General features: G+C 35.8%; 1 pseudogene; it reads right to left on the minus strand.

The window, feature by feature from the left end:
* Nucleotides 1-1784: 1784 nt before the first annotated feature.
* On the minus strand, nt 1785-2297 carry LOC124836670 (ethylene-responsive transcription factor ERF057-like; annotated as a pseudogene).
* Between the last annotated feature and the right edge of the window lie 5870 nt (nt 2298-8167).

The raw sequence follows: 8167 nt of genomic DNA on the forward strand, positions 1-8167 counted from the left end.
TAGAGAGTCTTTGCGCAGATAATCAATCATTGGGTGTGATAATCAATTGTCATGAACCTGTTTGGAAAAGAGTTGCTCGCGCAAATAATCGATCATTGTTGAGGATAATCAATTATTCTAGTCTGAGTCAGTATTGCCCAAGTTGCACAAATAATTTATTATTCCCCAAGATAATCGATTATCACCTTTTTGGAAACCCCATAACGGACACAAATAATCGATTATCACTTATGATAATCGATTATCACTGGCAGTTGGAAGATGTCTTTTCAGTTTCTGACCTTGCACGAACCTAGGCTTATAAATAAAGGTCTTCACAACTCTTAGAAAGAAACTTTTCATTTTGAGAGTATTAGAGCTTTGTGCCTAAGGGAAGTTCTCTGAGAGTGAAAAGGGATCTAAGTCACTTGAGAATACAGTGTGATCTGAGGAAGTTCTCTAAGTGTTAGTTCATTGCTTTTGTCAAGTCTTGTGAATAGGAGAAGCTCGCGCTTTCTGTGTCCAAGGTCGGAGCGGTTCTCTTCAAGTTGGCAAAGTTGTTTTCTTCCGGTTGGTTTGTCGAAGGAAGATTTTCTGTTGCACTGTTCCGATTTGTTTATCGAAGGAAAGTGTTCGCTGCTTACTTCCGGTTCGTTTGTCGAATGAAGGTTTTATCACTCTTATCTCATTTTTCATTTTGTAATTTGTAAAACTATTTTTAGTGAAATCATTAATCACTCTTTATAGTGATTAACAATTGGACGTATAATCTTTTGATTCGAACTAGGATAAAAATCTATTGTGTGATTTTTTCTACTCTTTACACTCTTTACATTTTCTGAACATCAACAGTTTGATAAAACGTTTAAGAGAAAATTAAAGGAACCAAATTTTAAATTTACCGAATAAGTTCTTTGTTTTTAACAATCTGTATCATACTCTGTGTTTTATTATTTCCGCTACGCAAAATCGGTACCGATTGTTCCAACAAATTTTTGACAAGAAAATTTGGTGCCCAATGTGGAACCTAAGTCCCGCATACCATAACACATGGTATTAACCAAAAGTCAAATTCAACCATCCACATTCTTCGCGCTAGAGATAGATCAATGTCACCAATATCATCAAGAGTCATGTGGAGATGATTGTCCAAGAGAATGAATAACTCTATACTCAACACCCCTTGCCATTCCTAATTAAAACGGTAGCGTTTATTAGTTAAGATTTATTCTAATATCGGAAGTAAGCCAACACTAACACAATATTAAAATGACATTCCTCTAGTCTTAATTTGATTTAACTATTGTTTAGTAAATTATCTTCGTGTTATAAAATTTAAAACGTTATTAAAATATAAATGTGTGAAAAAAATTACTAATAATAATATATACATATTTCAATTATAAAAAGAAAAGGGATTTATGAAAGTTTCCTTGTGCATTTATTTAAAAAAGAGGTTCACTATTTTAGACCTCATAACAGATCATAGAACTCATTATCCAAAGAAAAAAAAATGGTTAAATATGTTTTTAGTCCCTTAACGATCAAGCAATTTTGGGTTTAGTCCGTGTTCGAAAGGTTTGTTCATTTTAGTCCTCTTAGTTTTGAAACTCTTCCAATTAGTCCTTAAAATTGGACGACGTTAACTTTTGTTTGATGTGGCAAACGACGAGCCCACGTCTGATGCCAACTTCCCTTTTTATTCTCTGCCACATTGCTTTTCTTTTTAGAAATCAGAGTAAGTGATTGCCATGTTTTGGTTTATGAAATCAGATTAACATTAGGGTTCTTAACTTGCTTTTTTTTCAATTGGGGGAAAAGTTGAGCCTTGCGTTTTCTCCTCTAAGCTTAAACGTTGCGTTGTCGTATGCCAAAGCTTCTTCAGTGGTTTCGAATGTACCAAGCCAAAGACGAGTGCGATTCTTGGGGAGTCTGATCTCCGCCACCCACTTGCCTTAGTGCCTCTGCCTCACCCCACGGTAAAGCTTTGTGGGCTTGGAAAGAACACGACCACCCACTTACTTCATGGGAACGAGCTTTGGGCTAAGAAACTAGGCGTGTGTAACCTGGATTTGGGCTTGAATGTGGAATGTTTGAGATGGGGTGAGTTGGTTGAGTTTGATGGAACTGGCTAGATTTAGAGGCTTTTGGTCATAAATTGAGAAGAAGTTTGGAGAAGATAAGGAAGCGTAAGTTATGGAGGAATCCGTTTTCATAAAAGGTTCAAGTGCTTTCATCAGCTCTTGATCATTGCAGGGGTCTAAGAAATCTGGCAGCACCATGCTACTGTTATTGTACATATGCATAACTGTCGTCATGCTCTGTAACAGACAAGATAATATGAAACAAGTGAAAAATGTAAATGAAGAGAAGAACCTGTCTCAGTTCCAAAATAAGAGAACAAGGGATGTTGCTTTGCTTTCTTAAAGAAAATGAAAATAAAGAATGCTTCGAGTAGAATGTATCAAGTAGAATGCTTCGGGTAAAACTACTTTTCCCCAATTGAAAAAAAGTAAGTTAATAACCTTAATGCTAATATGATTTCATAAATCAAAACATGGCAATCACTTAATCTGATTTCTAAAAAGAAAAGCAATGTGGCAGAGAGTAAAAATGGAAGCTGGCATCAGACGTGGGTTCGTCGTTTGCCACATCAAACTAAAGTTAACGTCATCCAATTTTAAGGACTAATTATAAGAGTTTCAAAACTAAGAGGACTAAAATGAACAAACCTTTTAAATATGGACTAAATCCAAAATCGCTTGATAGTTAAGGGACTAAAAACATATTTAACTAAAAAAAATATATTAGCATTAACATCTCTCTAAGGGTGTAACACCTACCATTGGCTCTGCTTAGCATGTCAAACTGCTCCACTTCCTCCTTGATAAATACTCCATAAATAAATCCATTATAATATTAGCTCGGAGGATAACCATGAATAAGATGTTTAAAAGATAAATCTTTAGGAGAAGAGGAGTGATGGAATCCTACTTGACTTAGTCTTCCTTTTGTATGTTTATCTTTTATAGTTTAGCTCTTAAGGAGCATGGGTTACTATAAATACCCAGCTCCTCTATTGTATTGGGACTTTTGAGATTAATGAGAATTGAGTTTTCTGAATTAGAAACTCTTCTCTCTTGAAAGTCATAGGCTAGAGAGTCCAAAGACTCCCTCTAGCCACCTTCCAAGCACCATTCCCATTTCCATTTTTCAATTACCACCGTACTTCTCTCTCACGTCACCTTTCCTCCACTCTAAACCATTAATTCACTGCCACATCTGCAGCGCTTCAACGACACCTCACTACACCTTACGCGTCTTCGTTTCAAGAGAGCATTTCTCTCTCGGGTCCCTCGTCTCCCTCGTCTCCAGCCATGGTTCTTCACGGTGAGTCTTCTATCCTTGCAGATTCACTTTGTCATTCTCGTTTCTCTCTCGTCACAGCCTCTTCCACCATTTTGTTCATATTTTGACCGTTTAAACACCTCTCTTCACATCGTTTTCCATTTTCCACCGATTGAACCCTCCTTTATTTCGATCTAAACCTTTTCCACCATTCAATCTCCATTTATCACCGTTTAATCGGTCCAAATCGAGTATATTCCCACTTCTAGGGTTTCATTCGAGTCTCTCAGGTTCCCACAGATTAAATCCTAAATTCTAGGGTTCCATATGTTCAACCTCAGTTTTCCCTTCGCTCTCTAACTTCTATTCTATTCCGCTGCGTCTTCATCTCTCTGGAGGAAGCTTCGAGGAGTCCGCGTCGCGTCTTCGATCTCTCCTCGGGCGTTCGTCCATCAAGTGGTATTCAGAGCTCAGGTTCGAGCACGCTTCAGAGGTAAGTTGTCTCGCGTTCTCTGTTTTCCCGTTGTTTTCTCTTGATTCCAAGTTTAGTTGTTTTCTTGATTCGGTCTTGTCCGAGTCATGTTTCGTTCATTTGATTCTGAGTCGTGTTTAATTTTGTTCATTCTCTGCGTTGTTTTATGATTCCTTTAATGTCTTGTGTTGTTTCGCTATTATGAGTTTCCTTCACTTATGCGTTGTTCATTACATCTCTCTATTGTCTTGTCTTGTTTGTGTTTCGTGTTTTGAATCTCTTCATATCTGTTTCGGTTTCCAAGTTGCATTTCCTGTGCCTTGAGTCAATGTTTTTATCATTTTATTCGGTGAATCCAATTTGTTTGAGTCTTTTATTTTCTAAATCCATTTCTGTCATGTTTTAGTCTTGTGCTTTGCTTATTTTGTCATTTTAAATCTGTGTTTAATTGGTTTAGTATTCAATTTCGTGAGTACCTGAAGTTAACCTTGGTGTAATTTCTGTCAAGCCTCAAAAGCTATGACTCATTCGAATGAATAAGCTGGCTGACAGATTTCCATTGGCAATTTTGAATGATTGCATTGTCATATCTGATTTGAGTTTGGCTGTTACTCACAAATGCACACCATATGAGCTATGAAAAGTTTAACTAAGAGCTCGGGTGTTTGTACTTGGCAGTAGCTAAAATTGACTTTTGATTTGCAAGTTTCCTTTGAATTCATTGTTATCTGTGAACTAAGTTTGGTTCTATAAGTTGAACTGCTTGCCAGTAACAAGTACACATCTCATAAGCAATGAAATACATGGCATAGCTTGGTGGTACTTTGTGAAAACACAGCATTCTCTTGTTTCAATTACACCGAGATTGAATCTGTCTTAGTGTCTTGTGTGTGTGGTTGTATTCTATACTTAGTATTAGATCATTACTAAGTTCTAACATCAGTACATCCTAGAGTCATTGTGTTTGAGTGCTTTAATTTCTTTTCTGCAGAATTAAATTTGATTTGACTTGTGTTACTGCACATTTGTGTCAAAGTTGTTCTGGCTTAAAATTTGTAAGTGGTTGATGATTAAGTCCACAAAAATCTGCATCACATCAGCAGTACTTGTAATCTTGTACAAAACAACCACTAAATCTGTGATTTGAATTTGAACATAGCAGTAACACTTGTAATTGGAGTTGATTCTACTGATTTCATTGTGAAACAGTGCATAAGGCTGAAATTAACAATGTTAGATGCTGCACTAAAATTCTGAAATAAAGTGAATCAGTTTGAACATTTGTTTACAAAAATTCTGCAATTTGTTCTTGATCTTTTTATTGCTTTTGAAATCTACTCTAGAACTGATCTTAGGATCCTGTTTGAGTGCTTACTTTGATCAAAAGCTTTGTTTCTTGATTGTCATTGTTGAATGTTCTGGTTTTGTCTCAATGCAAGTGTAAATTCTGATCTGCTTTTCATAATTGAGCTTTTGTTGCTTTCATAATCTGATCTTGAGTCAGTTCTCTGTTGTGCTGTTAGTTTCATTATCTGGTGCTTACATTGTTGGTGGTTGTCCTGTTTTGTCCATTACTTTGCCTTAGCATAGCCTTGTCTAAAATTGAGAAGTTTTTACACTTTGGTTTCTAGAGTTTGAAAGAGGTTTGTGTGCTTGGTAGCATCTTAGGTGGTGGTGGTCTAAAAGACTCTCCAGCTGTGTACTGCCAAGGGGGAATCTCCCTTCCAAACCTTTCCATTTTGAGTGCTTTAAGCTTTTAAAAAGAAGCCTGAGTGTTGTGAGTTTTGTAAGGCTGACTTGGCCTAATTCCTTGGCACTTTGAAATAGAGAATTCATTGTTAATCTAACTGTTTTGTGATTGTTCATTGTGCAGGAAAAGAAATTGGATCAAGTAGATTGGAGCAGTTGTGATTTGCTTAAACTGACATTGCATTCATTTTGGCTTATAAACTGTTTGCTGAAATCATTGAGATATTATATGTCTGAATGTGATTACTGATTTCATGGTTTGCTTACAATTGTTGAAATCTGTTGAGTTCTTATTAGCACCATCATTCTTTCTTTGTTGAGATCATTTTTCCAAATGCATATAGAAAATATTTTTCTGGTATTAATCACATGCAGATTTCAGTTTTGTTCAGATTGATTGAATTACATCCATTGCATCTGGTTAATGTCCATTCCTATTTGTATTTGCTGGATTGGGGTTTGATTTTGTATGCAGAAATGAACCAGTGCAGGGTGTCCAATAGGAGTTGATATTAGTTTAGAATGAGCAACCAGAAGCAGAAGCAATTCACGTGGGAGTGTTGAACTGAAGGGAGTTTCTTTCACCTTAAATTGCTTTTGTTTTGGTTGAAATATTCTTGCTATAATGTTGAATCTGGTATGACAGTTTTTGTACACTAGGATTAGCCCATCTGAATTCTGAATTGGAATTGTTCTGCATTGCATTGGATTAATCTGATTTTGATTAGACTGGAACTGATTTGTTGGTAGTTTAGCTTGAGCAGGAAATTACTGAGAAAACAGCAACCTAAGCACTTCATGTGAAAGCTATCTGAACTAAAGGGAGTTATCTAGTTTAATTGCTTCTGAATGTTTAAACTGTTTTGGATTTAAATTGCTCATTGTGAATTACATCATCTTGCTGAATTGGGTGTGATTTTCTTGCAGTTTATTCCTAGAGAGCAAAAGACAATTTCTTTGTAACTGCATCAAGGGCACAAGACCGAGAAAAGGGAAGTGCTTACTGATAACAGTTGAAAAACTGTTATTTTCATGCTTAAAGTTGATACTAAAAGCAACCTTTAGACTTAGAAACTAGCTCGAAATCATGCCTTTTGTTTATATTTTCATAAATAAGAGAGCTGGACAGGTTTATGCTTGATTTAAGTGTTTTTGTGCAGGTTTTGAGGTGAATTTGGTGAAAGAAGTGAAGAATAAGAGAGAGGACATTAGAAAAGACAAGAAAGAGTGCAAAAAGGAGAAGTCGAAGGCACCGCTCAGCGGCAAACTACCGCTGAGCGGCACTCAAGAGGTGACGTTGGAACCGCTGAGGGGCAAAATGGCCGCTGAGGGGAAGAAAGAAGACGCGCAATCACCGCTGAGCGGTAAATACCGCTGAGCGGCACTTTTTGGGCTTGGACTTTTGTAATCTTTTGTAACTCTAGATTAGTATATAAGGGCTTGCACGTCCTATAGTTAGGCATCTTTGGCAGAAACGAGGCAAACACTCTCTCTTTCACCCCTTTGAAGGAGGATCTTGGATGCTAAGGCTACCTCTTCCACTTTATTGGGTTTATTCTTTCATACTTTCATTGTTATTCATCTAGGTTCACCATGAATATGGTGAACTAAACCTTGTATGTTTGTTGGGGAATCAAAGTAATCTCTTGAAGCTCTCATATATGGATTTGTTGAGTACATCTTTGAATTAAGACATATGCTTTCTTTCATCATTAGTTAGGGTTTTTCCTCTTTGCTCAATGCTTGCATTGTTTAACTCATTCTAATGCATGATTATTGGTTTTGTTGATACGGACACGTACGGGGAAATCTAGATCCGGGGAATTTCTCTCAATATTATACTGACAATATTATATTGGTTGCCTTAAGCTCCTGCGCAAAATAAACTAATCATTAGGAATGCTAGGAATTGTATGAACTATTTGATTAGGGAGAAGCCATCTAGAATGGTACTTTAGAGAGTGGCATTAACAATGATGATTTGAATGTTGAATTCCTAAAATATATGAGAGTGGATGAGATGAAATTGACCCCCAACAACATATTCATTCATATATTCCATTGAAAGTGTTTATCTTTTGTCTTTGCCATTGATCAAAATTCATGCATACATGTTTATTTTCTGTCTTGCATTTTAAACCCAAATATTTCGTTTGTAAGTCTTAGTTAATCAAGAAACCACATAACTAAACTAGGCCGTGAGTCCTTTGGGAAGAACGATACTTGGTCTTACCAAGTTTTATTACTTGAACGATTCGGTCATACTTGCCGATTGTGAAACAAGTTTGTGACATCATATTTTGGTGCTTACAAATTTGTCCATCAAGTTTTTGGCGCCGTTGCCGGGGATTCGTGGTTTAACTGGTTAATTTGTGTGATTATTGATTATCTTTGACTTATTTTTTTTATTTTATTTTAAATTTCGAATTTTTATTTTATTTTATTTTTCTGTTTATATTTTTCAGTTTGTATTTTATTTGATTTTATTTTATTTTTCTGTTTTCTGTTTTTCTGTTTTCTATTTTTATTTTCTGTTTTTTATTTTTTGGTTTTTATTTGATTTTATTTTATCTTTTTAGATTAGATTTTATTTTATTCTTACTCTATCTTTTAGGTTAG

The sequence above is a fragment of the Vigna umbellata genome, chromosome 6 (genome assembly GCF_029865625.1).
Source record: "Vigna umbellata cultivar VRB3 chromosome 6, Vumbellata_1.0, whole genome shotgun sequence".
Classification (NCBI taxonomy): Eukaryota; Viridiplantae; Streptophyta; class Magnoliopsida; order Fabales; family Fabaceae; genus Vigna; species Vigna umbellata.